At 38.8% G+C, this 11377-nt stretch overlaps 1 protein-coding gene across 7 annotated transcripts in view; it reads left to right on the top strand.

Annotated features, from left to right (window-relative positions):
- Positions 1-2334: 2334 nt before the first annotated feature.
- PRRC1 (proline rich coiled-coil 1) overlaps positions 2335-11377 on the top strand; it is a 91117-nt gene continuing 82074 nt past the window's right edge. For 2 of the 7 annotated variants that reach the window (XM_073221647.1, XM_073221646.1), the window contains exon 1: positions 2353-3108. The gene's annotated coding sequence lies outside the window, so the exon portion shown is untranslated. Of the gene's footprint in view, positions 3109-11377 lie in introns of all 7 variants that reach the window. The other 5 variants (XM_073221651.1, XM_073221649.1, XM_073221650.1 and 2 more) reach the window with 5 other exon arrangements.

The following is an 11377-nucleotide window of genomic DNA, read 5'->3' as shown; positions in this document are numbered from 1 at the left end:
GAAGACGTGTCACAAGCTTAACTCAATAAGCGGAATGGAGATGAAGAGGAGAAAAGGGGCGTTAGCAGAACGTGAGGTAGCATTGTGACTGATAAAGGATATTTAATATACAATGTTATATTTTATGTTTTATATTCGGAAAGCAAAAAAATTGCCTATGGCTTTAATAGTACATATTTCAATGTTTGACTAAATCTCCTTAACCAGACAGACTTTGTAAAAGCTGTGATCCTCGACTGGCTGTGGTGGGGAAAGACAGAGAGCCTCCTGTTCCTAAGGGGCTTTACAGATTTTGGGGGCAGATGAGAATTTTGGGTTTATCAGAAGAGATCATGGATGATAAAGTTATAAGATACTGCCATGGAGAACACAGAGACAATACAGCACATTGTTCCTGCCCCTGGTCTCATGGGGAATCCTGAGCTACCCCCAGAACCATGTAAGTGTGTATACAATTACATACCAGAAGTAACTAGATCAGACAAGCCACGATAGCCGTGACTGCAGAAAAGTCTAGTCATTGTGACATTTGCTTGAAAAAACCACCCTGTGGTAACTTGAATCAACTGTTTCACAAGATTTTCAAAAACCCGTTGTCATTTAAAAGAAATTGGTTTCATTTCTCTAATCTTAACCTCTCAGGTTTTTTTTCATTTACTGTGTGCTTCCGTTAAGGAATTACAGTTGGGTTGATCTCAAAGTAAGAGATGGAGAAAAGAGGCCTCAGTTGTCAGAGGAGAAAGGAAAGTCACAGAGGTGAGTCCTACATTTTTACTTTTAAAAGTAAAGATTCACCGCAAAATAATTAAGATGTTATTTCTCCTATGAGCCCCTGTGGCTTTATCCTCTATAGCAGTCATTTGGAAGTTACCATATTGCTTTTTGGTCTATCATTTCAACCAAATCTTAAGATTCTTCAAGGTAGCAGAATGTCCCAGGCAGACACTGTAGATGGTGAAATGCTCTCACTTTTCTGTCCACAGGCCCTCATATTTAAGTAGAGCGATAGACAACCACAGGCAACTTAAGTACCCTGACCCTTCACCCATCAGTCATTTCTCATAACCAGTCTCCCTTATCTAAGATATATTTGTATATACTTAGTTTGAGCAAAGAGATACTTTTTAAAATTCTCAAAACAATTACTTAAAAGACTCTGTAAGAATTCCATTTGAAAAACTTACTATTTTATGTTACTATTGTCTGAAAATAAGAGTCTGATCTGTAATGTTTATCTTAGTGACTATTGTTGATAAAATAGAACCAAATACAGTACATAACATTGTAAGACCTTTTCTCCTTAAATAACTGCAGCTATTTCAGTTTCAGGTTTAGGATGTCATCTCAAATGCTTGCAGCAAACTTGTACCATGTTAGACACCAAACTTCATTATCTATAATAGGAAGTTAGAAACATGTAAAAATACCATCCTAATTGTATTTTTTAATTTCATTTTTGAAAAACAAATGTTGATATTTTTTTCCAGAAACATATGCAGCAAAAGCAACTTTTCATACATAGCAAAAGTCTTCTTTTATCTGCTTCTAGTTCTTAAGAATTTGAATCTGAAGAACCAGAAGTAGATAAATTATTGGTTCAGATAGATGTGCTTTAATTAAAGCACTATTTACAACCTAGAACTCTTTCTCTATGGATCCTTTTGATCTAGGAAGAGTAATCAAAATTTTCTGCACTGAGAAAATGGCATTGTCTTTCCAAAACAGTGGGAAAGATATTATGGCCATTTGAGTTTCTGGCAACTTCAGCTACATAATTAGGACAATCTGTCCCTAAGAGACTTACAGTACATATAAACAGATGCTTATCAATAATAATAGTGAACTTGTGTTAAAATACACTAAGAGTTGATTCTTACTATTGCTAACTGTGACACTGATCATTTTGGAATTCTTAGGTTTCTCCAAAACAAATGCTCAAAACGCGGGACTTGGTTCCAGTATCATTAGCCGCACTACTTCAAAATGTAGGTTAAGGCAAACTTAGGTGAAAACATTTCATTTTATACTTGTCCAGTGTTTGAACCGTTCAAAAGTACCCTGCTTGGCGAGTTGGAAACGCTCGTGCGATTCGGTTAAGTGCTGCACCTGGAAAGAGACGCTTTAAGAAGCTGGTTAGCTGGAGCCCTCACGGGCTGCCTGCGGGAGCGGTGCTTGCTGGGACTTGTAGTCTCTACAAGGACGGAGGCCACTGCAACTCCATTTATAATGCTTTTCTCCTTTCGAAGCTCTTGGACCCTCTGTCGGATCAAACCCTGCTCTAAGGCACAATTTGATTACTCTTACCTCATTCTGGTCTTGTTACGTTTCTACCAGGTTCCCCATGTTCAACACTCAAAAGGACGGAGTGGCTCACAAGCCTCAAAGAGATTGGCCTGTCCTGAGAAGTGGGCGGAGCCCTAACTGGACCGGAGCTCGGGATTGGCCAGAATCTGAGGGGAACAGGCGTTTTCATACCCACTAGCAGAGTTGTATAGTGTGGTAAAACAGGGAGCCCTTTACCGCAGTTCGCCTCTTCCGCGAAGACATCTTGCGATATTGCGAGCGAATGGCTTTAGAGACTCCTAGTGGGAGGCGAAGGCCAGTGGGGGCGGTGCGCACCGGCGCTGAAAGGCAGAGCGCAGGCGGGGAAGGTGAGCGCGTGATGCCTGCTCCACTTGGGCTCTCCCGGCGGTAGCCACGCGGAGCCCGGCGCAAGTGTGTGGACGCCGCGGCCCTGCAAGTGAGGCGCCCTGGGGTTTCGGCCGCTGAATCGACCGCGAGCTTCACCTGGGCCCGCGCGGGTTGTGACAGGGGCGCGGACGAGGGCAGGGCGCGGACCCTCCTTCTCCGGGCCTCGGAATGAGCTGCGGACCCCGGCTGAGCGGTTCTGTCTCCTGGCGCCTGGCGCTGCCGTTGCCACCCAAGAGCGGACGCCGCCCCTCAGAAAACGAGGGAGGCAAGCGGCTGCCGAACCCGGGCATGAGCCGGACGCGGCGTCCGTTGCTGGACTAAAGCGCGGACATGAACTGCACCAGGTGCTGACCGGGGCTGTGAACCCCGGCGACCGCTGCTTCTCCGTGGGCAGTGGCGGCGACCAGCGCTTCAACGGTGAGTGAGGGAGGCTCCCGCGTCGCCCGTGGCCGGTCGGCGCCCCTGACTCAGCCGGGCTCGGCCCAGATGACGGGCGGAGGCCAAGAACGCCTCGTCAGCTCGACGAGGGCGCCCGCGTCCCCCGCAGAGGTCCCCGCGTCTAGCGCCGGGTGGACCTGGCCTTTGAGAGCGAAGGAAGCTTTAAACGTTCTGTTCGTTGAAGTGCTTGCACAGAGCCTGAACTCAGAATGTTTCTTAGGATTTTTAAAGGTTTAGTCTGACGTCCTTGCTCGGGGATGGTTTGCCTAAGTCATTTATCCAAAAATCGTTGTGTAACGTGTGTGTGACAGGCTTTTGATTACCCCACTAGATAGACTCAAATTGTCGAGTTTAGAAATAGTTGGGATTGGTTTCATTTCTTTATTGTAAGTTAAGGTCATATATCTCGGTAGTTTAAGAAAAGTAGGTGTCTTGAAACAATTACTGATGGTTTGCTATCAACAACTAGCACTGAGTAAAAAATATAATGAAAACAGAGCTTTTCATTTATTTTTCCTCCAGTTCACTGAGGAATAACTTTTTTTTCCCCACAAATAATTCACTCGTGCCATCCTGTGAATTCCATATGTAACAGTTTAGAAGTCCTGGGAAATGTTTATTATTTTAGATTGCTCACATTAATTACTGAAATCTGTTTTTCAGTAAAACTCCTGTTTGCTATGTAGTGATAATTTCAGGTTAACTTTTATTGATAGTGACTTGTTTTTCATTCTTCCCCAGATACTGGAAGGAAGAGGGCCCTAAGCTTTGACTGCTTACCAGTATCGTGGCATTTTCTGCCTCCACTATACTTTTTAATAGTAACTTCAAACTGTCAGTATTGCCCATGATACACTTTATCTAAACATATTTATAATGCTGATTACTTTTGCTACAACTTGTGTAGCTCTCTTAGTTGTGATTAAAAATGAAACTTGACTTTACATATACAAGTGAGACAAACAGCTTACCAGATGCCCCAAGTTTTCTTCTCTACTTTTGAGTTTCTTTGTGGTCGTTGTCAGTCAAAATAAATAACAGAAGAAAAAGTAGTCATTTTTGAACATGGTATAGGCATTTAGTGCCTGAATTGTGCTTTTAGATCTGTCCCAACCAAGTTCTTTGCTTTTATATATAGTTCTGTACCTCCCCATAGAGTGATGCATGCACACCTTAGTTGGCACTTTAGTTTTAGAGATTCTAATTCTAAATATTAACTGAGTGTGAATACTTAGGGGAAGAGTGAAGTCTCAGGTCTCGGGGAGCAACTACAGTTAGTTGTAGTTAGACATTGCCTGCAGTTCTTGCTATTTAGTGGGGTAATAAACAGTATCCTAAAGGGGTTTTCCTCTGCGAGATTATAGGATGGTAACAGTGCATTCTCTGCCATCCCCTAAAATTATATGTGTGTTTTCTCCAGTGTAAATTCTAAGAACTTTTTCTAACAAGACGTTCGGAACCTATGTAAGCAGTGGTGTGAACGACTAAGTGTATACAGTATGACAGCCTTACACCTTAATGACTCCTCCAAGTGTATATAAAACCTAGGTGAATGCTTCCATGTTACTTTAAAGGAGCGGTGAGTTGATGTGCCAAAGTTTGTATGGTTGTCTTACACTGTCTTGTAGTTTCTTGGTTAGTCCTGCTGAATTTTAAGTCTGTTTCCATAGACGTGCTTACTGCAGATTTCCTTTAGATCTCAGGAAGTATTCCAGTAATAAGGTAAAAATAAATTTATTTTTGTATTGTGAAGAGATCCGGTTTTCTGTAATTTTGTGGTAGTTTTAGGATGAGCAGTCATCTTTTTCCTTTGTAGCCAATCCATCCCTGACTCTCTAACATTAAGTTGATAGTTCTGTTACAAATTAAGTTTTGTTGCCCTCAGTTTCTTAGACACTATATACTTCTTAAATTTCTCTCTTGAAATTGCCCAAAGCAGAATCTGTTGTTTACTCCTTGAATTTTGTTTTTAACCTATGCTGATTTGACTTCTTTTTCTTTGATAGGAATGTAATAGACAGTAATGGTAGGTGTTATGTGCAGATTAAAAAAACATCTCTAAACTCCAGTTTTACTTGAGGTTAGGGACATGAGATCTAACTCTGTCAGGCCCACCTGAAGAATTCTTTTATGCCTCCTGGCACTTTGTGCCTTCTCTGAAGAGAGTTCTGTGTTTGTAATTCCTTCCTTTGCATGTTTTCAGATTATTTACCCATTTTTGTTTTGAAATATTATGAGAGATAAGATCCTGTTTTCTGTATAGTCTGACAGGTTTTTAATTGAAAGGAAATTGAATGCTAGTTCTCATGGATTCTTGACTTAAAAATATGCAATTACTAATACAATTAGTATACCTAAGTAGTAGATACATCTTTACTAAAGTAGCATCAAACTACTTTGACTTTATTCTTAGAATGAAAGCTTCTAGGAGGCAGTAACTATGTTTCTTATGCTTTCAAAGCACTTTATTTGCACTTCATTATATTATTAAGCAGTTTTACGTGGTGTATATCTTCCACAGTTTCACTGTAAGCCCCTAAAAGAGTGATTAGGTCACTAGTGGATTGAATTGCCAACCTAGTCCCTTATAGTTAGTTACATATCCATGGGAAAGTTCTTCTACACTGTTTTTGTCTTATCTGTAAAATGGGGCTAAAGTAGTACCTATTTGTAAGGTCGTTACATTATAAAGTGCTGTGGTCTAAGTTCATTTCTTAGTACATGTGAAGCCCTTAAAAATGTCAGTTATCATAAAATGAAGGTTATATCCATTCTAATGCTTGGCACATAAAAAGTACTTGATAAATACTGACTGAATTGGTGAATAATAAAGAAGCCTGTTTCAATAATTTAAAAATTGCTGTTTTAAAATAGATTTAATAATTTAGATTTAAGTCCAAATAAAATATTTCTATTGAAAGTTTCTTCAGCTTTTTTAAAAATTCGGTTATATATTTCACCACCATTATCAGGTGAGCAATTAGGGAAGATTTCACATATACTAAGTGAATGCTTCCCTCACTCCTTTCTCCTTATTAATTTACTACTGTTTTTAGAATGAAAGTATGTGAGCAATGTGGTCCTTATCTGTTGACAACTTTTGTTTTTAGAATAAAAACTATTTTATTAAAGACAATAAATGAAAGTTACAGTTAATTAGAACCTAGATTTTTCTAATATTTCTGTGCATATAACATAATATGTGTTTTAATATACACAATATTCATGTTGTAGTTTATCCATAATTAGTGTTCAAACTGTGATTTGAATGAAATGGAAAATGAGATAATTTGTAAGAGACAGATTGTGTTAATATTTAGGAATTCCTATCTCTAGTTTGGAATTTAAACACCTTTGCTATAGGTAGGAAAGCAAACATGATGTATAGCTCCAGGCCCTCTTCTGTATTAGACATCCCAGTGTTCCTAGCCAAAGAGACCCAGAGTAGAAGTCAGAAGACTGACTGTAGCTCTCTGGGTATTGGTTGAAAAATGCAGGCTGCTTTAGCACTCTCCTTCCTCAAGTTTCTGTGATAGTAAACATCCTTTAGTTTAACTGTTTTTTTTGTTCACTCTAGGGAAGCCTTCATTGGTGGGAGGGTGAAAAAATTTTTGTGGGGGAGGGCATGTGGGTCTTTGTGGGTGGAGAGAATATAGAAAGGGAAAGTTTGATACTGTTCCTATCTGGAGAAAGAGAAGGATTTTTATGGTGCTCATGTGTCATTACAAGTACTAAATTGGGCTTCCCTTTGTAAAACTTGGCCTATTTTTAAATATTCTGTTTAAATAGTATTGAAGGACCTTTAATATTGAACTAATACTAATTTCTACTTTAAAAAAAAAAACAAGAATAATGTTAATTATGACATACCAAACATAAATCATTTAACCAGGAAATGTACCAGGAAGAAATTCTTTGGATGTTTAGCTGGTATGTTTGGTTAACAGAAAAAACAGTGAAATCAGGAAATCAAATTGTTTTGTAGAAATCACAGAATTTTAAAATTAGAGGACCAACTATTTCAGTTTTGGATAATTTTTGGAATTTAGAATATTCAAGAAGGTTCTCTGCCAAGATTTAAAGTTGAGAATCATGTTCTGACTATATGCTTGAAAGCACACATAGAAACTCAGTTCTTCCTTTGCATTTTGTTTAGTCTCAAAGTTAGTAAACCTGGTATTACATGTGCCTAGTAAAGAATTTTCATTTGTCAAGTTAATTTTCATCAGTTAGTAGTAGATTGTTCTGATTACAGATCTTTTGACAGAAGCAGCTAGTGTACCAATTGTAATGTATGTATATTAATTTTGAAGAGTAGGTAGCATTACAGTTTATTTGGTAAACCAGTGCTATTCTTATTGTTTGATAACCTTCCATAATATAGTCAGGGCACACTGAAATGAATTCTTTTTTTTTTTGCTATCATTAACTACCGATACCTGAGGAACATTATGTTTACTAGACTCCCCCCTTCACCAAGTCCTCCCAACAAACCCCATTACAGTCACTGTCCATCAGCGTAGTAAGATGCTGTAGAATCACTACTTGTCTTCTCTGTGTTGCACAGCCCTTCCTGTGCCTCCCCCCACATTATACGTGCTAATCTTAATGCCCCCATTCTCCCCCCTCCCTTACCCGTCCCTTCCCACCCATCCTCCCCAGTCCCTTTCCCTTTGGTAACTATTAGTCCATTCTTGAGTTCTGTGTTTCTGCTGCTGTTTTGTTCCTTCAGTTTTTTCTTATTTCTTATACTCCAAATATGAGTGAAATCATTTGGTACTTGTCTTTCTCCACCTGGCTTATTTCACTGAGCATAATACCCTCTAGCTTGATTCTTGTTGTTGCAAATGGTAAGATTTGTTTTCTTCTTGTGGCTGAATAATATTCCATTGTGTATATGTACCACATCTTCTTTATCCATTCATCTACTGATGGACACATAGGTTGCTTCCATTTCTTGGCTATTGTAAATTGTGCTGCGATAAACATAGGGGTGCATTTGTCTTTTTCAAGCTAGGCAGCTGTATTGTTAGGGTAAATTCCTAGAAGTGGAATTCCGGGTCAAATGGTATTTCTATTTTGAGCTTTTTTGAGGAACCTCCATACGCTTTCCACAATGGTTGAATTAATTCGCATTCCCTCCAGCAGTGTAGGAGGGTTTCCCTTCCTCTACAACCTCGCCAACATTTGTTGTTGTTTGTCTTTTGGATGGTGGCAATCCTTACTGGTGTGAGGTGATATCTCATTGCGGTTTTAATTTGCATTTCTCTGATGACTAGTGATGTGGAGCATCTTTTCATGTGTCTGTTGGCCATCTGAAATTTCTTTGGAGAACTGTCTGTTCAGCTCCTCTGACCATTTTTTAATTGGATTATTTTCTTTTTGTTTGTTGAGTTGCGTGAGCTCTTTATATATTTTGGATGTCAACCCTTTATCAGATCGTTCATTTATGAATATATTCTCCCCTACTGTAGGATGCCTTTTTTCTTCTATTGATGGTGTCCTTTTCAGCTTGATATAGTCCCACTTGTTCATTTTAGCTTTTGTTTCCCTTGCCCCGGGAGATAGGTTCATGAAGAAGTTGTTCATGTTGATGTCCAAGAGATTTTTGCCTATGTTTTTTTATTCTAAGAGTTTTATGGTTTCATGACTTACATTCAGGTTCTTGATCGATTTTGAATTTACTTTTGTGTATGGGGTTAGACACTGATCCAGTTTCATTCTCTTTACAGTGTAGCTGTCCAGTTTTGCCAACACCAACTGTTTGAAGAGGCTGTCATTTCCCCATTGTATGTCCATAGCTCCTTTATCATATATTAATTGACCATATATGTTTGGGTTAATGTCTGGAGACCAGCAATGAAATTGAAGCAGTAATCAAAAAACTACCCACGAGTTTTTTGTTTCCACTGGTGTGGGTCTGTTCTTGTGCCAGTACCAAAGTCTTGATTACTGTGGCTATGTAGTGGAGTTTGAAGTTGGGGAGTGAGATCCCCCCCACTTTATTCTTCCTTCTCAGGATTGCTTTGGCTATTTGTGGTCTTTGGTGTTTCCATATGAATTTTTGAACTATTTGTTCCAATTCATTGAAGAATGTTGTTGGTAATTTGATAGGGATTGCATTGAATCTGGATTGCTTTAGGCAGGATGTCCATTTTGACAATATTAAGTCTTCCTATCCATGACCATGGGATGAGTTTCCATTTGTTAGTGTAATTTCTCTTAAGAGTGTCTTATAGTTTTCAGGGTATAGGTCTTTCACTTCTTTGGTTAGGTTTATTCCTAGGTATTTTTTTTTTTTTGATGCAGTTGTGAATTGAATTGTTTTCCTGATTTCTCTTTCTATTGGCTCATTGTTAGTGTACAGGAAAGCTACAGATTTCAGTGTGTTAATTTTGTATCCTGTAACTTTGCTCTATTCCGATATCAGTTCTAGTAGTTTGGGAGTGGAGTCTTTAGGGTTTTTTATGTACAATATCATGTCATGTGCAAATAGTGACAGTTTGACTCATTCCTTACTAATCTGGATTCCTTGTATTTCTTTGTTTTGTCTAATTGCTGTGGCTAGGACCTCCAGTACTATGTTGAATAACAGTGGGGAGAGTGGGCATCCCTGTCTTGTTCCCAATCTTAGAGGAAAAGCTTTCAGCCTCTTGGTGTTAAGTATGATGTTGGCTGTGGGTTTATCGTATATGGCCTTTATTATGTGTGGTACTTGCCCTGTATACTCATTTTGTTGAGAGTTTTTATCATGAATGGATGTTGAATTTTGTCGAATGCCTTTTCAGCATCTGTGGAGATGATTATGTGGTTTTTGTACTTCTTTTTGTTTATGTGGTGCATGATGTTAATGGATTTTCGAATGTTGTACCATCCTTGCATCCCTGAGATGGATCCCTCTTGGTTATGGTGTATGATCCTGTTGATGTATTTTTGAATTTGGTTTGCTAACATTTTGTTGAGTATTTTTGCATCTATGTTCATCAGGAATATTGGTCTGTAATTTTCTTTTTTTGTGGGGTCTTTGCCCGGTTTTGGCATTAGGGTGATGCTGGCTTCATTGAATGAGTTTGGGAGTATTCCCTCCTCTTCTATTTTTTGGAACACTTTAAGGAGAATGGGTATTATGTCTTCTCTGTATGTCCAATAAAATCCGAGGTAAATCCATCTGGGAATTTTGCTCTTCGGTAGTTTTTTGATTACTGCTTCAATTTCGTTGCTGGTATTTGGTCTGTTTAGATTTTCTGTTTCTTCCTTGGTCAGTCTTGGAAGGTTGTATTTTTCTAGGAAGTTGTCCATTTCTTCTAGGTTTTTCCAGCTTGTTGGCATATAGGTTTTCATAGTATTCTCTAATAATTCTTTGTATTTCTGTGGGGTCTGTCATGATTTTTCCTTTCTCGTTTCTGATTCTGTTGATGTGTGTTGATTCTCTTTTTCTCTTAATAAGTCTGCCTAGAGGCTTATTTATTTTGTTTATTTTCTCAAAGAACCAGCTCTTAGTTTCATAGATGTTTTCTATCTTATTCTCAATTTTATTTATTTCTTCTCTGATCTTTATTTTGTCCCTCCTTATGCTGACTTTGGGCCTCATTTGTTCTTCTTTTTCCAATTTCAATAATAATTGTGACTTTAGACTATTCAGAGTGGTTCCTTTGCCACTGCTCCTGACCATGCAGACTGCAGGTAGCCTCAGGCGAAACTCTGAAGATATGCTGACTTTGTACAGCTTCCTATCTTTACTCCCAGGAAGCTTGGACTTGCCATTAGGGTCTGTCTGCTTCCATGCGCCCTTCATTATCTTGAGGCAGGACTGTTTGTTGTATGTCCAGGTTTTATGGTCGTTATTGGAGGAGGTGGGAGAGAAGGAGGTTAATCACATCATCTGTTAGTATCTTAGCCTCTCATAACCAGAAACGGGAGTAACCAGAGTTGGAAATAATTGTAAATAGGTAAGGAAAGAGGCCTGTGTACCTCAAAGACACTGTAAATGTGAATAAGTGAGAAACTGAAGAAGAAAGAGAACCTAAGACAGTATGTCTAGGACACCAAGAGAAGAAACTGTTTCAAGAAGGGAGTGATGAATTAGGGGTTTATGTTGTTGTTGTTTTTGAATTTAGCAATATTATTTTCAAAGCAGAAACTCATATATTTGATCATGATTGATGAGTTTATCAAGTTGTGGTTCCTCTGTGGTCTAGCCTACTTAGCAGGACTGTACTGATAGAATCAAAATGGTTTTTGTTGTTAT

Source organism: Manis javanica, chromosome 14 (assembly GCF_040802235.1).
Source record: "Manis javanica isolate MJ-LG chromosome 14, MJ_LKY, whole genome shotgun sequence".
NCBI classification, from domain to species: domain Eukaryota; kingdom Metazoa; phylum Chordata; class Mammalia; order Pholidota; family Manidae; genus Manis; species Manis javanica.
This window is presented reverse-complemented; position numbering and strand designations above follow the sequence as displayed.